Source organism: Microtus oregoni, unplaced genomic scaffold, assembly GCF_018167655.1.
Source record: "Microtus oregoni isolate MIOR12 unplaced genomic scaffold, Mior012 000028F_ref0000031, whole genome shotgun sequence".
Classification (NCBI taxonomy): Eukaryota; Metazoa; Chordata; class Mammalia; order Rodentia; family Cricetidae; genus Microtus; species Microtus oregoni.
Genome location: NW_024543087.1, coordinates 17,061,763 through 17,085,039, shown reverse-complemented (window position 1 = coordinate 17,085,039; position 23,277 = coordinate 17,061,763). Strand labels below are relative to the sequence as shown.

Here is a 23,277-nt window from a genome sequence, read left to right as displayed (position 1 = left end):
GCTGACACTGAAATGACAAAAAAGCAACTAAAAATAGACCAGGGTCAGAGATTTGGGTGTTCTCACTGTATAAGGGGTGGTATATGGTGAAAAGAAGAGTCAGGAGTGAGCTAACCCAAGAAGAGTGAAGAAATGGAGTCTGCACAGAAAGTCACAGAGCAAAGCAGAGAATGGGGCCAGAGTGTGTTTACAAGGAAGGCGTCAGCAAGCTGAGCACGCACAAAAGGGTCAAACTCCACAGAAATGAGCACGTCAGATGGGAGAGTCGCTGGAAGTGGCAGCACGCAGGGCTGGGGTTCACTGAAAACGTAGATCCCATTACTACTAATAATGAATGTTATATCTATTATTTTTGTATCCTTCAACCCTCAAAAATTTTTATATGTATAAGTATAGGTGCCTACAGGAATTTAAGTGTACTCCCTCTATGCAGGCATCCAAAGAAACCAGAGGGCATCAGATACTCATGGAATTGGGAGTTACAGGAGATTGTGGACCACCTGATAAAGGTGCTGGACAATAAACCCAGGTCCTCTGCAAGAGTAGCAAGTATTTTTGTTTTGTTTTTCGAGACAGGGTTTCTCTGTAGCTTTGGAGCCTATCCTGGAACTCACTCTGTAGACCAGGCTGGCCTCGAACTCACAGAGATCCGCCGAGGTGCCTCTGCCTCCCAAGTGCTGGAATTAAAGGCGTACGCCACCACCACCTGGCCCAACTCCCACACTTTTACATTGAACCTTTAATATCTAAATGTGTATGGAGATGGAACATTTGGGAGGTAACTGGATCACAAAGGTACAAGCCTTCATGAAACGAAGTGGTACTTTAAAAGAAACATGGAGGGATGATCTCTCTTCTACTGCTCAAGGGTACAGTAAGAAGGGAGCACCTGAACATCAGAGTGAGAGCAGTTACCAGGGACCCAGCATTCCCACTCTGGAAAAGCACCCTCCAGAGTTTGAGAATAAATGTGTTTAACTGATGGCATTTTGTTTGACCAGCCAGAACTAAGATACTGACATCTCCCAAGTAACTAAAAACTGTTTTGTGCTTATTTCCTCATCTCTGACACAGAAATAAGCCAGGGATGGTGACACATGCCTATAGTCCTAACATCTAGGAGGCTGAGAAAGGAAGATAGTCTGGCAAGCCTAGATTTGTAAAGCAAAACCTTATCTCAAAAGACCAAAATAATTTTTTAAAGGAAAGGAAGAAGGATGGGGGTGGGGAGGACTGCTATCATGGCCATCTTCTATTAGTTACTGTGAGGACTTCTTTCAGTTTGAAGATGCTCACCACATGTAGTGGCCATTCGGTTGTCAACTTGACTACATCTGGAATGAACTAAAGCCCAAGCAGCCAGACACACCTGTGAGAGATTTTTTTTTTTAATTAAATCACTTGACATTCAAAGACCCACTTTAATCCTCATCTTCTGAGGTGGGAAAATCCACTTTTAATCCAGGCCACACGTTCTGCTGCCAGCCTATATAAAGGTACCAGAAGAAGGAAATGTGCCCTCTCTCTGCCTGCTTGTTCTCAATCTTGCTGGCAAGTCCATTCCTTCACTGACATTACAGCTACTTCTTTGGGATTCCAGTGTTATATACTAAAGACCAGCTGAGACATCAGCCTCATGGACTGAACAACTACTGGATTCTTGGACCTGCTGTTAGTTTACAGTCATCATTGGACTAGCTGGACCACACTAAGCCTTTCTAATAAGCCCCTTTTCTTTGCCTCCCCATGAGGATCCCACAGAAACCTCCTGTCCACAATATTTGGGCATAGTATTATATATGTTCCTGTTAGGTATTGTTATGTTTATCTACATGCCCTGTCTGAGTTTTCATGTGGCCTAGGATGCCCAAAACTTCATAGGCAATGGAAGATAAACCTGAATTCCTGATTCTCCTGCCTTCAAGTCCCAAGCTTCTTATCCAATCTTATATTCCATGCTTTCTCTTACCTAAGAACTTTTCTATTGCTTCCTCTTTTGTACTTGTACTCCCTTTCTGATATAAGAGAACAGAATGATGCCACTGTGTGGGCATCTGTCTGATAAAAGCTCCTATTAGACACTCCTGCTGAAGACACTTTGTGTCATATGACTAGAGTCCTCGTTGCCAGCCATTAAAGGCTCTCACACTAAGTTACTTGCAGTGGCTCTGGACTAATAAAACAGAAAGGAAAGCTTCAGAAAATGCAAAGGAGTCAGTCAGGGCTGAAAAGATGACTCAAAGATTAAAAGCACTGACTGGGTTCTCCCAGAGGCTCTGAGTTTAATTCCCAGCAACCACACAGTGGCCCACAGCCGTCTGTAATGAGACCTGGTGCCCTCTTCTGGCATTCAGCAATACATGTGGGCAGAACACTGTATACATAATAAATAAATCTTAAAAGAAAATGCAAGAGTCTTCCTGAGGTTGAGTAAACACAGAAAGTATTCTTTGCCCTCATCACTGAAGGGCACTATCTGATATATAACTTATAAAAAAATATTATCTTAAGAAGTTTCCAAAGCACAGCTGACATTTGCTTAGAAATTTCCAGTTGTAAGAGCTGGAGAGGGGTGGAGCACGCCTCTAATCCCAGCACTCAAGAGGCAGAGGGAGACAAATCTCTGAGTTTAAAGCAAGTCTGGTCTACAGCATGAGTTGTAGATTATTTTACAAAAATAAAAGACAAGGGGCTAGAGAGATATTAAGAGCACTGGATGTTCTTCCAGAGGAACAGGGTTCAATTCCCAGCACCCACATAGCAGCTCACAGCTGTCTTTAAGCCCAGTTCCAGGGGACCTAGTACCATCATACAGACATATATGCAAGCAAAACATCAATGTACATAAAATTAAAAAAAATAACCAGGCAGTGGTAGTGTAAACCTCTAAAACCAGTACTAGGGCCAGGCAGTGGTGGCACTTGCCTTTAATCCCAGCACTTGGAGAGGCAGAAATAGGCGGAATCTCAAGGCCAACCTGGTCTACAAATCGAGTTCCAGGACAGCCAGAGTTGTTACACTGAGAAACCCTATCTCAAAAAACCAAAAGGAAAAAAAAAATGATTAAGAAGTTGAAAAAGGCCGGGCGGTGGTGGCGCACGCCTTTAATCCCAGCATTCGGGAGGCAGAGGCAGGCGGATCTCTGGGAGTTCGAGGCCAGCCTGGTCTACAAGAGCTAGTTCCGGGACAGACACCAAAGCTACAGAGAAACCCTGTCTCGGAGAAAGGAGATGCTTTGGGTGAGATATAATTCATTCAATTTTGTTTTATGTGCATTGGTGAGGGTGTCAGATCCCCTTGAACTGTTGTTTCAGACACTTGTGAGCTGTTAGGTGGGTGCTGGGAATTGAACTCTGCTCCTCTAAAGAACAGCCAGTGCTCTTAACCACTGAATCATCTCTCCAGCCCCCAATTAATGATTTCTTAGGAAGGATATGTTGTAATAATATATTGTTTTAATTTAAAGAATTGTTCCAAAAGAAAATTAGATACAAGCTAAAGTATGTCACAAAAAGGATTGTGAGCTGGATGGTGGTGGTGCACACCATTAATCCCAGCACTTGGGAGGCAGAGGTAGGTGAATTTTTGTGAGTTCAAGGCCAGCCTGGTCTACAAGAGCTAGTTCCAGGACAGCTAAGGCTGTCTTGATAAACCAAAAAGAAAGAGAGAGAGAGAGAGAGAGAGAGAGAGAGAGACTGAGAGACTGGGGGTGGGGGGTATGAAGAGGGCTAGGGAGATGGCTCAGAAGAGCACTTGTTGCTTTTGTAGAGGACCCAGGTTTGATTCCCAGAACCCATGTGGAAGGCTGCAATTATCTTTGGGGATCTGACTGCCCCTTCTGTATTCCTGGGGCACCAGGCATACACATGGCGCACAGACATACATGCAAGCAAAACACCCATACAAATAATAAAAAAAAAAGATTTATAGAGGATGAAATTTAAAAATTGGTGTATGATTAAGTTGACTGTATGTTTTTGGTGTTTGTTTGTTTGGGGGTTTTGTGTTTATTTTTTGAGATAAGGTCCCACTATGTAGCTGTGATGGCTAACCTTGGTTGTCAACTTGACAACAACTGTAATCAGCTAAACCCAAGCAGCTGGGCACAGGAAGAAAGGATTTTATTGACTGGATCATTTGAAATCATGGCCCTAATCTGGGTCATGCCTTCCAGTAGCAATCTACATAAAAGGCCAGGGAAGAAGGATTTTGTTTGCTCTTGCTGGCAAGTACATCTACCCTTTTCTGGAGGCATTCCTTCCCTGGGATTAGAACCAGCAGTTCTCTAGGACTTCCCTGGGATTCCAGCACCAGACTTGCTAAACCATCCAGTCTTATAGACTGGACAACTATGGAATCCTTGGCTTTTCCTTCCATCACTGTTGGACTACTGGGACCACAGCCTATAAGACACTCATACAAATGCTCTTTTAATTTATACATACACATACATATGTAAACACACACGCTCATTCTTATCAGTTCTCTTCTTTCAGAGAACCCGGACTAATACAACAGTGTTGGAACTTACTATGCGTCCCAGAGAAAAGGACTGGATCAGGAACATATGGATAGAAACAGAAATAAAGACGACTTATTGAGAAAGGGTCTCTGAGCTAAGAGAGGTATCACGTGATTTTAATCCCAGCACTTGGAAGGCAGAGGCTGGTGGATTTCTGTGAGTTCAAGGCCAGCCTGGTTTATAGAACAAGTTCCAGGACAGCCAGCTCTGTTACAAAAGAGAAGTCGTGTCTTGAAAAACCACAAAAAGAGACAAAATAAACTTTAAAAAATAAAATAATTTAAGGAAGTAAAAAAATCTACTTCATCTTTCTCTTGCTTCATCTGTAAAGTGGGAATGTCTGCCTCTGGGTTATTGGGAGAAGATAGAGTAAAAACATAAAATAAATGAACAAAAATTGTTTTTTGTAGTAAGAAGACTGCTTGTTCGCTTGTTCTTTTCCCGGCTGTCCAGATTGCCAAAATAATCACACAGAAACCATATCATTTAAATCACTGCTTGGCCCACTAGCTCTAGCTTCTTATTTGCTAACTCTTACATCTTGAATTAACCCATCTCCATTATTTTATATTTTACCATGAGACTCATGGCCTACCGGCAAGGTTTCACCATGTCTGTCTCTGATGGCTCCATGGCTTCTCTCTGACTCTACCTCCTTTCTCCCAGCATTCAGTTTGGTTTTCCCTGCCTACCTCTATTCTGCTCTGTGCAGGCCCAAGACAGTTTCCTTATTAAACAGTGATATTCACAGCATACAGAGGGGAATCCTATATCACCTCCCACTATTACATATAACAAGACAGGTATCAAGCAAGAATTATAGTTACAATATTTATATCTATTTTATCTTTTATCATAATTCACAAAAACTACATCTATTTTCTATCTATCCTTCAACTCCATCAAAGACTCCAGAAGGATATAATATTACCTAAGTAAACAGGAAGTACATTGTAAGCAACTTCCAAAACTCTAGAATTAACAGAGACATCTTGCTGCCTGGACAGTCACCCAAAGTTCTTCTATATCGTGGGGCATCTATCTTCAGCCTACAGGCTCATAGTATCCAATAGACTTTTCCATGAAGCAGGAAATGTCAAAGACAGTTTGCCTACATTGGCAGTTGTCAGTCACTTTTTTCTGTGTCCTGCAGAATGTCTGGCAGACTCTTTCATGAAACAAGAACCCTGAAGGATGGTCTCACCTTTAGGCAAGTTCAGCAGTCATCTCTCTGCAGGTCTTGCATGCCCAGTTCACACAGCAGTTTTTTACGTATTTTTTGTTTTGGTTCTAACTCTGAATGCCACAATCCCTTGCTATACAATTTTTCCGTATTTATTTATTTATTTCAGCACACACTTATTCATTCATTCATTATTTATTTGCTTATGTATTTGTTGGGGCATGCATATATGGTCAGATCCTGTAGGTTTCAGGGATCAAATTCAAGTCATTAGACTCAGTGGCAAACAACCCTTACCAGGCAAGCCAGCTCACTGGCCCCTAAAGTATAACATAGTTGGATGTGGTAATTCATGCCTATAATCTCAGTTCTTAGGAGGTATCTTGTTAGGGTTTCTATTGCTGTGAAGGGACACCATGACCATAGTAACTCCTATAAGGAAAACATTCAATTGGGGATGGTTTACAGTTTCAGAGGTTTAATCCATTATTATCATGGTAGGGAGCACTGCAGCATGCAGGCAGACATGGCACTGACCACATATTGATCAGAAGGCAGCAGGAAGCGAACTATCTGTCACACTGAGCAAAGCTTGAGCAAAAGAGACCTCACAGCCTGCCCCCACAGTAACACACTTCCTCCAACAAGGCCACAACTTCTTCAACAAGGCCACACTTCCTAATAATGCCATTCCCTTTGGGATTATGAGGCCAATTACATTCAAACTACCACAAAGGTTGAGGCTAGAGGATTTCCAGGATAGCCTTGGCTATAGAATGAGACAACACATAACAAACGAAAAGGACACATATATGAGCCATACTTAACATAGGAAAGCAAGGATTTTCTGTAATTACTTATCAGGGCTTCCATGAAACCGTGAGTGAGTGTCAGCACTGTCAGTATGTTTGTGAGAGCTGAACTCTTCTATGTTTTTATTGCTTCCAACTTAGACTAAAACAGCTTCTCAAAACTGCAACGTAGCTCAAAAAAACACCTTCAGTTTAACAGCTGCTGTCGAGTACCTTCTCCTCTGCCTCACTTTCCCTCTGTATATCATATCCATTTCTGGGCTAATCCTAACTGCAGTTATTTTTTTTTTCATGTTTTCTTTTTCTTCAATCTGGTATGCTTATTACCTGCATGAAAACAGTAGCTGCATTACTGAAGCTTCAATACGCTTAGTAACACCTTTCTGAAGGATTTCTATATGATATGATCACTCAAAAAAATTACATCACAGTCATTTCTTTGGGGGAGGGGTTCTTTGAGACAAGGCTTCTCTGTGTAGCCCTGGCTGTCCTAGAACTCTCTATATAGATCAGGCTGGCCCTGAACTCAGAAATCTGTCTGCCTCTGCTGGGATTAAAGACATGCCACCACACCCAGCAAATCACAGTAATTTAAGTGCTATTGTGTATTTCACTACTGAGAACTAAGAGTATCTTATAGTAAGACATGCTTTTAATCTCAACATTCAGAAAGTATTTTGGAAGGTGGAGGTAGGCAGATTTCTGTGAGTTTAAGGGCTAGCCTAGTTTACCTAGAGAAAGATTCCTGGCCAGCCCAAGGCTACATATAATGAGAGCCTGTCTCCAAAAACAAACAAACAAACCAACAAACAAACAAACTAGTGAGGCTAGGGCTATGGGTCAGCTGGTAAAGTTTCTACTGGTAAGCCTGACAACTTGAGTTTGATTCCCAGAAAACACATGCTGGAACACAGTGGAAGAAGAAATTAACTCCCTTGAGTTTTCCTCATCTCCACACATGTGTGCTTGAACATGACAGACAGACAGATAAGTAGATAGATGGATTGATGGATGGATGGATGGATGGATGGATGGATGGATGGACGGACGGACGGACAGACAGACAGATGATAGGGAAACAGAGATAGATAACTTTTTTAATAATCAAGAGAGTAGAGGCACAATATACTTTTGTATCTTGTAGGTACTAAGACATCTTAAACAGAACATATCACTTTCAGTACTGATCTGAGCAAAGAACTGGTACAAATAGTTCCAAAGTCACTGAATCCAAAACCCCAAATAAAGCTTAGTAAAATAATCCTCTTTCCTGAGTGTAGAGTCGAAGAGCCTATCGAGGCCTCCAGAAAGCCCACCAGCTAGCAGAAGTCACAACATCCTGCTGTTGAATTCATTTCCCACTCCCAAGTAGGTGGCAACTTCAGCTTCATAGCAGGTGCCTGGAGCTGGTGTACAAACTAAAGACTCACTTTTTTTTTGTTTTGTTTTTTCAAGACAGGGTTTCTCTGTGGTTTTGGAGCCTGTCCTGGAACTAGCTCTTGTAGACCAGGCTGGTCTCGAACTCACAGAGATCCGCCTGCCTCTGCCTCCCGAGTGCTGGGATTAAAGGCGTGCGCCACCAAGACTCACTTTTTACACATGAGGGCAAAATGCCTAGAGCAATAAAGAGCCAGTGGAAGAGCTAAACAATACCAATGAAGAACTGCTGCATTTGCTACCAATGAAATCTAAGATCCAAAAAGAGCAAGTAACAGTCCCCAGCTGCCAAACCCACGAACGCTGTCAGGTTTGATATAGCACATGCCATTATTTCCAGCACCTGTAAGGCTGGAGCAGCGGGGACTGCCAAAAAAAAAAAAAAAAATTCAAACATAGCCTGGGCTGCACAGCAAGACTCTGTCTTAAAGAAGAAGGTATGGAATAAACACTATTTTCCCAGCGAAGCGATACCTTTAGTAACCTAGAATACAAAAGCAAAGCATTGCTGCAGTCCATGAAGATCAGGTGCATCCTCAAAGTCAGGACCTTCATCATACCGCTACATAAAATAATGTCAGATCAGTCATAAGCAGAGGTCTTTTAACTCCTCACTCAACAAACATTTGCTAAGTAGCTACTCTTTGCCAGGAATGGTTAGGTACTGGGAAATAAAGGTAAACAAAACTAGGTGTTGTGACACTCATCTGCAATCCCAGCACTAGGGAGACTAAGGTAGGAAAATCACAAGTTCCCTACAAGTTGTCCACTGACTTCCACATGTCAATTGACCTACATGTGTGCATACACACACAGAGAGAAAATAATAAACATATTTTTAAAAAGAGAAAAAGGAAATAAAAGTTAAAAATCTTGTCCTGGAAGCCGGGCGGTGGTGGCGCACGCCTTTAATCCCAGCACTCGGGAGGCAGAGGCAGGCGGATCTCTGTGAGTTCGAGACCAGCCTGGTCTACAAGAGCTAGTGCCAGGACAGGCTCCAAAGCCACAGAGAAACCCTGTCTCGAAAAACCAAAAAAAAAAAAAAAAATCTTGTCCTGGGGCTAAAGAGATGGCTCAGTGATTAATAACACCTGCTACTCCCGAAGAGGACCCAGTTTTGGTTCCCAACACTTACATCAGATGGCTCACAACCACCTGTTAATCCCAGTTACAGGGGATCTGATGCCACCGTCCAGCCTCTGAGGGCAACAGCCATACATGTGGTATACACACATATATACAAATATACACGCATGTACATAAATTTTAAAAACATATTAAATCTCTTTTATAAGTCCTATCCTTGAGTAGTTTGAAATCTAGTCATGGAAGACAGTCATAAACACCAAAACTGAACAAATCAGTATGGCTACTAGTCAAGCACCCCAAACAGCAACATATCCAAAGGAGGGACAGCCATCTATTGGGAGCTTTCATTAGGTGCAGATGATAGGAAAATAAATAACAAATGAAAATGAAAACAGGGCTGGGAATGAAATCCAGGGGTAGAGTATTTGTCCTGACAGGCAGAGAACCTGAGTTCAACTCCTCAGAAGTTGTGGGTATATGGAGAGAGGCCACACACTAAAATGAAGCACGTTGGAGTATTCACAGAGTTACCTATAACTTAAAATATTTCAGCATTTGTATAATATTAGGTCAAGCAGAGAACTGGTATGAATAGCTTCATAATTACTGAATTCAAGTTCCCAATAAAGTTTGGTCAAATAATCTTATTTCCTGACTATGGTGAGAATGAATTCAGTCAGGCCTCTAAAAAGTCTGTCAGACCCAAAACCATTTATAACCTTATAACTTGGCCTCATGTATCAAAGTAATTACAGAAGAAAAGAAATAAAAAGGTAAGGGGGTAGGTCAAAATCTTTTAAAAGGTTGCATCTGAGCCGGGCGGTGGTGGCGCACGCCTTTAATCCCAGCACTCGGGAGGCAGAGGCAGGCGGATCTCTGTGAGTTCGAGGCCAGCCTGGTTTACAAGAGCTAGTTCCAGGACAGGAACCAAAAGCTACAGAGAAACCCTGTCTCGAAAAATAAAAAAAAAGGGGGGGCTGGAGAGATGGCTCAGTGGTTAAGAGCATTGCCTGCTCTTCCAAAGGTCCTGAGTTCAATTCCCAGCAACCACATGGTGGCTCACAACCATCTGGAATGAGGTCTGGTGCCCTCTTCTGGCCTGCAGACATACACACAGACAGAATATTGTATACATAATAAATAAATAAATAAATAAATATTAAAAAAACTATTAAAAAAAAGAAAAAGAAAAAATTAAAAAATAAAAAAGGTTGCATCTGAGACATGTGAGATGCTTACAGGCCACTAAGACATTATTTCCTCTTAATTGGAACTGAAGACTTCTCTAAAATGAAGGGACGATTTCACTAATGTAAGACTGCAAAGGATTTAAGGGTTGCTTATTTCAAATCACTCTGGTCATGCCTAATTTTCCCTTGAATATTAGTGGAATTTTGTTTTTCACTAGGGAGGTAGAGGTATGCAGATCTTTGAGTTCAAGGCCAGTCAGGTATACAGAGTGAGTTCCGGAACAGCCAACTACACAAAGAAACCCTGTCTTGTAAAACCAAAATTAAATAAATAAACTGAATAATTCTCTAGCAAGCCTGCAACCTTTGTTGTAGGTCTGAGACTGGGTGGTGGTGGCACACACCTTTAATCCCAGCACTTGGGAGGCAGAGGCAGGCAATGAGTTCAAAACCAGCCTAATCTACAGAGTTCCAGGACAGCTAAAGCTAAAAAAATGTCCGAGGGCTGGGAAGAAGCTAGGTGGTTAAGAGCATATGCTGAGCACTCACATCAGGTAGCTCACAACTGCCTGTAACTCCAGCCCCAGATGACCTGATACCCCTCTGTCCTTCTACACACACACACACACACAAATAGTAATGACTAAAATTAAACAAAATAAAATGTCTGAACAGAGTGCTAGATTCTTTCAAAGGCGCCCCAATTAGATGACAAATCTCTCCAGCATGTGGAGGCTTCCACACAGAAAGACAGAAACCGGGTTCCCTGAGGCCAACAAAAGAAAGTGTTCTGTCAATGGGAATGTTCACTGTTCCCAAAGAAAGACATGCCACAGAAATTGCGAGAGAGAAAAACCTATGGATATTGATAATGACCTTGGACTTTCTATATGCATTCTTACTTACCAGTACTAGAAAAAGACAATCTCAACAGTTCCTCTCACCTGAGCACCAGCAGATGCACACTGGACAGATCTTGCCTTCCACACCAGACCAGGCAAGTGAATCCCTCACTTCTACACAGCAACTAGCTACGCTTTCCTACTATTACTTTGAATAGCAGTTCCTGAGTCCAGGTGTGGGGGCTCACACTTGCAACTCAACATTCAAGAAGCTGAAACAAGTGAACTGTTACAAGTTCAAAGGCAGTCTAGGCTATAGTGTGAACCTGCCTCAAAAAGAAGAGGAGGAAGAGGAAGGAGGGGTGAGATGGAAGCAGCACCTATATAGTAATACACACTAACTTTTATTAATAGCCAGCACTGATCATCTATAAAGCACTTATGCAACATCTCCACTTCTCACTACAACCTCTAAAGGTCAAGAGTAAAGTGATATATGTGCAAACATGAAGACATGATTTTTATCACCAGAACCCACATATAAAGCCTAGGTATGGTATCGTGTGATTATGATCCCAAAACTGGGGAGGCAGAAAAAAGTGGATCACCAAGACTTTCTAGCCACCAATTTATCCTACTTAAGGAAGGTCAAAACCTTCTCCAAAAACAAGGTGGACCTCTGACCTCCACACCCACACATACACACATGAACATGCATACATATATAGATGTATACACACAACTTGCCCAGGGTCAAAGGCAAGAAATAGTCTGGTGGTGCACACATATAATCCCAGCACTTAGAAGGCTGAAGCAGGAGAATGGCAAATTCAAGGTTAGCTCAAGAACAAATAAACAAAAAAGCAAGCAAGAAGCAAAAGAAAGGCTGAAAATTCATAGGATAAAAACGTAGATTATTGAATCTACTTTCAAACTAAGCAACTATAGTCTTAAATATTTTATGTTGGTATGGATTTTTGTATATTGATACAAATCTAAGGTTATTTTGTTAAACTGTATGTTTCTACTTTTGTTTAAGATATCTTGTATATTTATACAAATTTAAGGTTATTGTCCTTATACTGCACATTTGTTTCTGGTTTTACTTAGGTATTAGCTATACATCTCATACCTATATAGCTTGTCTACTTATGCAATGTGAAGTTTTAGTCCTTAAAAGCTATGCTGGATAATAAAGAAATACCGGTTAAGCCGGGTGGTAGTGGTGCACGCCTTTAATCCCAGCAAGCGGGAGGCAGAGGCAGGCGGATCTCTGTGAGTTCGAGGCCAGCCTGGTCTACAAAGGGAGTTCCAGGACAGGCTCCAAAGCTACAGAGAAACCCTGTCTCGAAAAACCAAAAAAAAAAAAAAAAGAAAAGAAAAGAAAGAAAGAAATAGTCACCTGTATCTATCAAACTTATAGTCATATAGTCATGTTAATTAGATTTTCTAGGTATACAGAGATATATTTCAGATAGATAATCTTCAAACACTTAAAGATCTACAAAATATGGAATTTAAAATGTTTTAATAACTTAGACTTTTCTCAACATAAGATGTGTCTGCTCTTGACAGCACTAATCTACTTCTAAAGAGGATGATGGGCATCAAAGAAACTCCATATAAAGTTTTCTTTCTTTGTGGCATAAGCTAGCCATTAGGGAAAGAAACTGCTCTTGCCTCAACGGCTGACAGCATGTTGCCCAAACTGGACAAGCAGGACACAAAGAAAGGCAACTGTTGAACTTTCCCAAGGCAAGGTAGGACAGTCCTTCAAAATCCTGCTTCTGAAAAAAAAATAAAAATCTATCAGATATTCTGGGCTTGTGGGCCAAGTATGGATGCCCCGATGCTTCAGAGGAACCCTGGGTGACTGTCCAGGCAGTCAGTTGTTTCTGTCATTTCTCACATTTTTTGGAAGTCACTTGCTTGCACTTATACATACTCAAGTAATATTATTTCCTTCCTTCTCAGGTCTTTGATGGGGTTGAAGATGAGACAGTTACAATTACATTTCTCCCGAATCTTGGCAAAAACCATATTAGGTACAAAACTCTGACCTCTTCAGGAGGGGACAACTAATGGAGTATCTCTATGAATTTGCCAATTACTTATGGATTGGACATTGAGAATGTATTTCTTACTTGATAATTGTTCTTGTTGTGGTTTCATTTTTGTTATTACCTTTCCTTTCTACTTGGACAAAACTTAATAATAAGAAAGACAAAAAAGGAAAAATGTTACAGGAATTCTGTCACCAGTCTGCTAACCAATTGAGAGGACCATTTTGGTCTAAGATTCAGGGTTTTCATTGGTGATGGACGAACCTAAGACATGGCAGCCCTTTTTGAGTGAGGATTGAGCAGCAAGGGGAGGTGGGGGGGGGGGCTGGGGAGTAAGGGTTGGGGGATGTATGAGCAGTAGCTTGTGGCTCAGTTCAGGTTTCCTATTCTTTAATATTTGTCCACGGATTTTTGTTTGTTAATAAACAGTAAAGAAATGATTTTACAAGGAATGCAACCTGGTTTTGTAGTGTACTGCTTGCCATATACAATGCTCTGGGTTTGATCCCCAGTACATCATAAACCAGGTATTGTGCACACTTAAAATCTTAGCACTCAGTAGGTGAAGATAGGAAGATCAGAAGTATAAGATCATATTAACTACATAAGAGTTTGAGGTTAGTCTGGGTTACATGAGACCCTGGCCAACCTGGGCTATAAGATAGCCTATCTCAAAACAACAAAAACAACAAAGGAGAATGACTCTAAAGACTATGTTCTTTCCACTTGTAATAGGCAATCTAAAGAAATTGAAAAGTCTACATGTGGCACATGCCTCATATTCCAGCACTTGTGGAGACAGAAGCATCCAGAGTTACAGGCAGTCCTGGGTTACACTGGACCCTGTCTCAAACGCAACAAAAAAGAAAGAAATATCTCTAAACTTAAGTGAAGTTGAGTCACTCAAGTAGTCAAAAATACTTCAAGTATTCACTTTGCCTTCAAAGCAATGTATGAACCAGTTTCACTTTCTTTGACCAAGTAAGCCCAGACAAAAAGAAAATCTCAGTGCTATCTAAAATAATTTATAATCTAAGTATCTTGATTTTAAATTTATTTTTCTTTTCTTTTCTTTTTTATTATTGGTTTTTCAAGACAAGGTTTCTCTGTAGCGTTGAACCCTGTCCTGGAACTAGTTCTAGGAGACCAGACTGGCCTCGACCTCACAGATATATGCCTGCCTCCCAAAACCTTAAGCAAAGCCTTAATTCTCCCAAAACCACAGTATAAAGGAGAGTGTGATGATTTCTTCAAAAACCTAGACATACATATTATTTGTAAATCATTGCTCGCTCAAGCACACAGAAACAAAATATTTTACCCTGTGTTTTTCCTCTTAACAGGTATATTTAAATAAAATAGCACAATCCCATACCAGTATGAACATATGCTAATCTTTTTGCATGAAGACAAGCAATTATTATTACTCAAAATCAATGTACTAAAAAAACTTAAGTCAGACCGTAGTGGTACACAACTTTAATCATAGCACTTGGGAGGCAGAGGCAGGCAGATCTCTGAGTTCAAGGCCAGCCTGGTCTACAGAGCAAGTTTCAGGGTGGCCAAGTCTACATAGAGATACTCTATCTGGGGGGACGAGGAAGACTTAACTGTTCTACTTAATAAAACCTTGCTATACCTGAGTCACTTCTTCATACATGTACAGCTACTTCGTAACTATAAACTAGCACTATTAGAATGTCAAAAGATACCACTTTAAGAGCTGCCTAACACAATTAACTGGCATAGGGAAGCAAATCATAGTTTATACATTAAACTTGCAGAGTGTGAACCTATCAACACCAACACAACACTGGGAGGCTGAGGACTGCCTGAGTTCAAGGTTGGGCTGAAGTCTGGGCTACCTAGTGAGTTCTAGGCTGAGCTAGAGTTTGAGATTCTGTCTCAAAAACAACCCATGGCTGGGCATGGTGGCACAGCACATGCCTTTAATCCCAGCACATAGAGGCAGAGGCAGGTGGACTTTTATGAATTTGAGATTACCTTGATATATATAATGAATTCCAAGCCAGTCAGAGTTACATAGTGAGACACTGTCTCAAAAAGGAATTTTAAAAGGAATTCTGGGCCAGGCAGTGGTGGCACACACCTTTAATCCCAGCACCTGGGAGGCAAAGGCCAGCCTGGTCTACAGAGTGTTACAGGATAGCCCGGGCTACACAGAGAAACCTTGTCCAAAACAAAACAAAAACAACAACAACAACAACAAAAGAATTCCAGGTTAGAAAGATAGCTCAGGAATTAAGAGTATTGCGCTTGCAGAGGACCTAAATTTGATTCCTAGCATCCACATCACAATTCACACCTGCCTATAACTCTAGCTCCTGGAAGACTGACTAACACCTCTTAACCTCCACAGACACCTTGACATACATACATGTGCATACCCACATATACATAAAATATAATAATAGTAACAAATATTTAAAAAAAAAAACTTGCCAGACAGTGGTGGCACGTGACTTTAATCCCAGCACTTGAGAGGCAGAGGCAAGAAAAACAGAAAAAAACTTTCAGAATCTCTGAGTTCAAGGCCAGCCTGGTCTACAGAGCAAGTTCCAGAACAGCCAGGGCTACACAGCAAAACCCAGGCTCATGAAAGAGAGAGAGACGGAGACAGAGAGAGGGAGAGAGAGAGAGAGAGAGAGAGAGAGAGAGAGAGAGAGAAAGAAAAAAACTTTTTTTTATTGATATTTATTGAGCTTTACTCCTGAGTGAATTGGGAGCATGGGGACCTTGAGGGAGAATTAAAGGGGGGGAGGGGAGAGACAAGGAGGGGAGCAGAGAGAAAAAGCTTTTTAACAGAAATTCTTCTTTTTTCTTTCCAAGACAGGATTTCTCTGTGTAGCCTGGCTGTCCTGGAACTCATTCTGTAATCAAGCTGCCCTCAAACTCAGAGATCTGCCTGCCTCTGCCTTCCAAGTTCTGGGATTAAAGGCATGTGCTACCACAATGAAGCAACAGAAATTATTCAACAAAAGTTATTAGGAAAAAACTAAGAAATTACTTAAAGCCGGGCGATGGTGGCGCACGCCTTTAATCCCATCACTTGGGAGGCAGAGGCAGGTGGATCTCTGTGAGTTCGAGACCAGCGACCAGCCTGGTCTACAGAGCTAGTTCCAGGACAGGCTCCAAAGCCACAGAGAAACCCTGTCTCGAAAAGCCAAAAAAAAAAAAAAAAAAAAAAAAGCAAGGTTATTCCCTAAGGTGACCATGGTTGAACCTGAGTCAAAAGAATAGAAGTATCAATTAAATTTTTAGAAGTAGACTTTAGAAAGTAAAAGAAGAGGCAAGCAAGATGGCTTCATGGTTAAAGTGCTTGCCGTGCAAGCCTGATGACCTAGTTCATTCCCAGAACACACAAAAAAGTAGACAGAGCGGACTCCAATCCACAGCATCTGACTACCACATGTACATGCATGCCCTCCACATCACACATATTCATATAATAGTGTGCTACCACAATGAAGCAACAGAAATTATTCAACAAAAGTTATTAGGAAAAAAACTAAGAAATTACTTAAAGCCGGGCGATGGTGGTGCACGCCTTTAATCCTATCACTTGGGAGGCAGAGAGAGGCAGGTGGATCTCTGTGAGTTCGAGACCAGTCTGGTCTACAGAGCTAGTTCCAGGACAGGCTCCAAAGCCACAGAGAAACCCTGTCTCGAAAAAAAAAAAAAAAAGAAATTACTTAAGTGGTTTTTTGTTTGTTTGTTTTTTGTTTTTGGCGGAGAGGTTCAAGACAGGGTTTCTGTGTGTAGCTTTGGTGCCGGTCCTGTAACTAGTTCTTGTAAATCAGGCTGGCCTTGAACTCACAAGATCAGCCTGTCTCTGCCTCTGGAGTGCTGTGATTAAAGGCTTGCACCACCACTGCCAGGAAAAAAAAAAAAATTCTTAAAGAAAAAAAGTCCCTAGAATTAGAACTATCAGTATAGGTACACAACTACTTCACTCATCACTTGACAATACTAGCCTGTACACTCTAGATAAATTGAGATGGCATGTTGATTCTGATATGGCTTTGTTCATATTGCTTTCCCTTTAAAATACATAGACAACACTCCAACTTTTACCTGAGGAGTACATACAAAGTTCTAGTGCACAGCTGGAAGACTCAGCTGGGGTTTACACACTGACATAGACTGTAACATGGAAACAGAATGCACAGATCCAAAGCACTGAAGACAGATAGCATTTTAGTGAAGATAATGTCCTGTGAGAGTTAGCAAGGATGCTGAAATGGTGATGACAAAGATTTAACAGATTGAAAAAAATTTTAACAGATTGAATGTAATCACTTCATGGCAGTAAAAGATAATGAAATTTCTAAAGAGCTTTGAACAGCAGAAACGATAAGACTTTTTCACATCCTTCTCTATAGTTACATATACTAAATAATGGAAAATAAATCAGTGAAGTCTTTTCAATTAGCTTGGATTTATAAGAATGGTACCGAAAGCTCTAAGACTTACAATATTATTATTGGGTTTAAGTTTCTCTGTCATTACAAACAATAGCCACAGTGCTAAAAACAAAATATGAGTCACAATTCAAAAAAGAGGGGAATGGGGGAAAAATGAACAGAGAAAGCTTTGGACTCAAATACCACTAAGAAATTCCTTACTTAAAATGACTGCCAGCGACAGCCACCACTTTGACTTTGGAGTAAGAAGGAAAGGTCCACACTGTCCTCTCCTCTGGAACAAATTCATTAACCCCCCCCCCCAAACACCCACTCTAGCCTCAAAGTCCAGGCACCAATACAGTCAGCCACATCCGCCTGCGAGAGCAGGATTCTAACAGATCTGAGTCACCCACTCCCCCGCAGTAAGAGGTCATCCTCTCTATCAGAAAGCCCACTCTGCAAAGTGCTCTTGTTCTACACCCAGATCGCCACCATGACCCACATAAAGCCAAGTCCTCCACCCCAGCAGTTGCCGGCCGTATTCTTCCCTCCCCAGCTCACAACACAACTCATATCGGCCTCATCCTAACCCAAGGCAGCCAACACTACTCCTATGACAAGTTTCCTATCAGAGAACCACTTTTAACTTGGGTACATCTGAGTCGCAAAGGACCCCATCCAGCTCTTTGCTCAACTCTTTTGTGCCCAACTAAGCTCCAGCCTTTCCAGGAACTAGTCACCAATTACCTCAGAGAAGCTAAACTCTCCAAGCCCAGTCTAATAAATTCCCACACCTCCCGAGGGGGTATGGAGGAGACGCGCCCCTATGTGCTTTAGGGATCAAGCCACAGAGGCCCCTAAAATTCGAATAGCAACCACTCTCCTCAAACCACGCCACGATATGGTCAGCTTCTAGGAAGCCGGTATCAAGCATCAAAAGCGCACAGCAACTGTAGTTAAGTCCCGGTAAATACGACTCCCTTCACTGACTACGAAATCCCCAAATATCAAGCCACTGAAGCCCCGGGTGGATGCCAAGACCCCCGCCAAGCCTCCAATCACTGGAGTTTCCCAGGTTGGACTCAGCTCCCCCAAGGCCCAAGCCGCCAGGAGTAGCTGCCTGCCCCAGGCTTCTGCATGCCGGGGACCCTAGCCGCGTCCCCATTGTTGCGGGTCCCCAGCGGCCCCGGCAGGGAGTAAGCGGACCGTAGGGACTCTCACCTCCCGTGCCACGGATCCGGGCCGCACCGGACCGGGCTGGGCCGAAGGACCTCGCGTTCCGCCGCGCTCGCCTGGACGGTGTCTGCGGCGGCGGGAGCCGGAGCTGCGGCTGAGGCGGGAAGCAGCCAGCCAGGCCCGGGCGCCACGGGCTGGCTCTGGCCGAGGGTCGGTCTTCTCCGGCGGCGGCGCTCTCAGTCTCCGCTCGCGGTCCGCACCAGAAAGCTTCCCCTCCCGTCCCTCTCACCCAGACACCGGACGGGAACACGAGCCACCCGCAGCAAAGTTCCGCTGTGAGTCCTGTTCTTTCCCTGCGGCGAAGGGATACTAAACAGCCCTTCTTGCCTGAACAAGGAGGTGCCTGAATAAGGTGCGTTTGCTACAGAGGACCTGTTCGGGAATAAGTTAGTTACAGAAAAATCCCAGGCCAGAACCTGCCTAGAAGTGCTAGGTTCAACTGAATGGATTTACATTCATTAGCCACCAAAATCATTAATCAGTACAATTGAGCCTGAGCGCCTACTTTCCTCAATTTTGGGATAATGTCAAAACTTACCGGGGATGAGATGAGGCGGATCTAAGACTACATTGGCGATAAGCTCGTTACTGTCGAGAGTCAATGCTACCACGATTGTCGCCTCCAAAAGAAGTTATTCTCCCTTAAATTGATGCAAGCCATGTAATACTTGTTCTTACGCCCTTCAGCCCTACTTACCTCCTCATCTCAGATTTTCTGTTGGCCAAAGCTGTCTACAGAATTATCTAGAAGAGTAGCAGAGTCGGGGGTTAGGGGACTGGCTGCGGATGGGGGCTTGTTGTTGTTGTTGTTGTTGTTGTTTTAAACCACTGACTCCATCACAGGTTAAAATTACTGGATTTTCTCCCTGGATTTGGAGATTGTCAGGTTGTACCCCACCACTTTCCTAAGAGTTGTATTGTTGTCTTTCTCACTACATTCCCTTGTCTCTTTCTTCTCCCCTCAGGAAGTGAATATGGGTGAGAGACGAAGATATTGGGTAAATGGGAGTAATTTTTTTTAGTTTTATTTTGTTTTCCTCATGAAATTAATAGTATAAAAATTCTCCCTTCTGGACTTTCACAACTCTACATATCAGATATGGCTATTTTCAGAACATATTGGGTTATCAAAATTCAAGTGTGCTTTCCCAAACTATCTTTGGGAATTTAGATACGCCGCAGATCCTCAAGCCTGATGACCTAGTTCATCCCCAGAACACACAAAAAAGTGGACAGAGCAGACTCCAATCCACGGCATCTGACTACCACATATATATGCATGCCCTCCACATCACACATATTCATATAATAGTAATACATAATAAAAGAGAAATTGTGTTTGTTAGGTATATTTCTTAAGATGAGCCTCTCCGCAGATGCAAATAATTCCAATTAGACCAAATTAGACCAAATAAAAGATGCCCACGTTTAATGCAGCAAAGGGGAGAGAGAAGGGGAGACTATGCAAAACCCGGAAACACATGTTCCTTTTCTGGAAATAGCCTGTGGGAGTGGTCCTGACCCTCCCTGGGGAGGAATTACTGCTTGATGGGCTTTCCCGGAGGTGGAGTCCAGACCAAGGCAACTCCCAGGGGAGGGGTGGGGTAACTCTTCAAACCAAATAATGTTGTCAATGACTTTAAAGTTATTTATTGGAGATGTACACAGTGGGGTCCAAAGGACTGTGAACTTGTGGGAGTGGGTTTTCTCTTTTTTGCCATGTGGGTGCTAGGGTTCAAACTCAGGTCATTAGGCTGTAGGTGATGGTGGCACATGCCTTTAATCCCAGCACTCTTGGGAGGCAGAGGCAGGCAGATCTTTCTGACTTTGAGGCCAGCCTGGTCTACAAAGAGAGTTCCAGGTCAGACTCTAAAGCTACACAGAGAAACCTTGTTTCAAAACCCCTCCTCCAAAAAAGATCAAATTACAGTAAACCCATCTTTCCTTAATGAAAATTCCCAGAGTTTGCAACCAGTCTATTGGTGTGCAAATTATCTTGTAGCTTTGATTAAAAAAAAATGGTGATAAGGTTTTAAGTAGTTTCTAACAACATTTTGTTGTTTAATATACACAAATTTTCTTTTGTTAAAAAATATTTTTATTTGCAGGCTTATAGCCGGGCGGTGGTGGTGCACGCCTTTAATCCCAGCAACTCTTTGGAGGCAGAGGCAGGCAGATCTTTGTAAGTTCGAGGCCAGCATGTTCTAAAAGAGCTAGTTCCAATGGCGAACAATGAGGGCTGATGAGACGCAAAGGACAATGGCACGGGGTTTTGATCCTGCTTAATGTGCTGGCTTGGTGGGAGCCTAGCCAGTTTGGATGTTCACCTTCCTTGATATGGACGGAGGGGGGAGGACCTAGGACTTACCACAGGGCAGAAAACCCTGACTGCTCTTTGGACTGGAGAGGGAGGGGGAAAGGAGTGGGGGGAGGGGGAGAAGGGTGGGAGGACGGGGAGAAGGGTGGGAGGAGGGGGAGGGAAATGGGAGGCTGGGAGGAGGTGGAAACTTGTTTTTTTTTCTCCTTTTCTCAATTAAAAAAAATAAAAAAATATAAATAAAATTAAAAAAAAAAGAGCTAGTTCCAGAATAGGCTCCAAAGCTACAGAGAAATCCTGTCTCGAAAAAACAAAAAAAAATTATTTGCAGGTTTATGTCTGGGATATTATATACCTTGTGTGTTACAGTGTATGTAGAAACTAGAGGAAGGTGTTGGATTTGCAGGTGGCTGTGAGTCATCTGACATGGGTGCTAGGATTCAAACTCAGTCCTCAGCAAGAACAGCATATGCTCTTAACTACGGAGTCATCTCTATAACCCCAAAGATTTCAAATCTAGAGGAAGAAATGTACATTCAAATCTGGGAGGACACTCTCTCCAAGGGGAAAGCTGGACATGGCAGTGAATGTTGTAATCCCAGCACATGAAAGATGGAAGAAGTAGGATAACGAGCACAAAGTCATTCTTGGCTGTATGACAAGAGAAGAACCTCTAAGCATCATATTATAGCTAATATGCCAAGGGCACAGGACAACGAAAGAATGTTGAGACATAAGAGAAGTCTGAAGTTACTTACAAAGCACTACATGCAAGGAAAGCATGAACTGATGTATTTCAAGCCCCCAAACAAATCAACTGTCATCCAAATTACTATATGCAGCAAAGAGATATCCTTTAAAACTAAAAGAGGAAGGCTGTAGAGGTGGCTCAGTGGTTAAGAGCTCTTGCTGTTTCTCTAGAGGACCAGAGTTTGGATCTTAGCACCCACATTGGGTGGCTCACTACTATCTATAACTCTAGGTATGGAGGACCCAACTCTTTTTTCTAGCAAAGCATGGTGACTCCTTTCTTTAATCCCAGCACTTGGGAGGCAGAGGCAGGCAGACCTCTGTGAGTTCGGCCTGGTCTACCAAATGAGTTCCAGGACAGGTTCCAAAGCTACAAAGAAACTCTGTCTTGAAGACAAACAAACAAACAAAAAGATGGGGAACACTTTTAATTTCAGCACTCGGGAGGCAGAGGCAGGCAGATTTCTGTGAGTTCAAGACCAACCTGATCTACAAAGTGAATTCCAGGACAGCCAGGGCTAGCTACATAGGGAAACCCTATTTTGACAAAACAAATAAATAAGTAAATAAACAAATTAACAACAACAACAACAATAATATCTGTGCTGGGAATGGTGGCACTTGCATGAAATCCCAGTACTTGGTAAACAAAGACAGGAGGACTGAGAATTCAAGATGGTCATCAGTAGCATCCTGAGTTCCAGGCTAGTGGCATGAGGCCTGTCACAAGCAACAATGCTACTACCAACAATTTAAGAGAAAATATAAAGCAACATAAATAAATTCACACCAAATTCTAACCTCCTATAATGAATATTGCTATACATAAAGGGGGAAAGTCAATTCAGGTACAGGAATTGAAGGTGACTTCAACAACCAATCATCAGGACACCATCCAGACACCGCACCTTAAACATCAACACAGAAACTCCAGGACCTGAGCACGTGCCTCTATTTCATCTTCTCAGGAGTCCAGAGGCTGAGATCGGAGGACTATTACAAGTTCAAAACTAAGAAGTTAAACCCTGTCTTGAAAAAAAAAATGAGTTGGCATTACAGAACTGTGAGAAGAGACCACAGAAGAAAAACTTAACATTGGATTTAGCAATCTAATAAGAAAAGCACAAGCAATAAAAGGAAAAAAAGATAAGTTGTATTTCATCAAAATTAAAAACTTGTGTGTATCAAATGGTTCTGTTAATAAAGAAATGTCAACCTATGGGATGGGAAAGATTTTTGCAAATCATATATCATAAGGCATTAATTGATCCTTATCCTAGCACTTGGTGGGTAGAGGCAGTGTTAATCCCACCAGTGAGAGTAAGACCACTACCACAGTTTTGGTTTTTTTTTTTTTTAGTTTTTCGAGACAGGGTTTCTCTGTGATTTAGGAGCCTGTCCTGGAACTA

General features: G+C 42.2%; 1 protein-coding gene across 1 annotated transcript in view; it reads right to left on the bottom strand.

The window, feature by feature from the left end:
• Rad54l2 (RAD54 like 2) overlaps positions 1 to 18,975 on the bottom strand; it is a 95,365-nt gene extending 76,390 nt beyond the window's left edge. The window contains exon 1 of the mRNA XM_041677497.1: positions 18,787 to 18,975. The gene's annotated coding sequence lies outside the window, so the exon portion shown is untranslated. The remainder of the gene's footprint in view (positions 1 to 18,786) is intronic.
• Between the last annotated feature and the right edge of the window lie 4,302 nt (positions 18,976 to 23,277).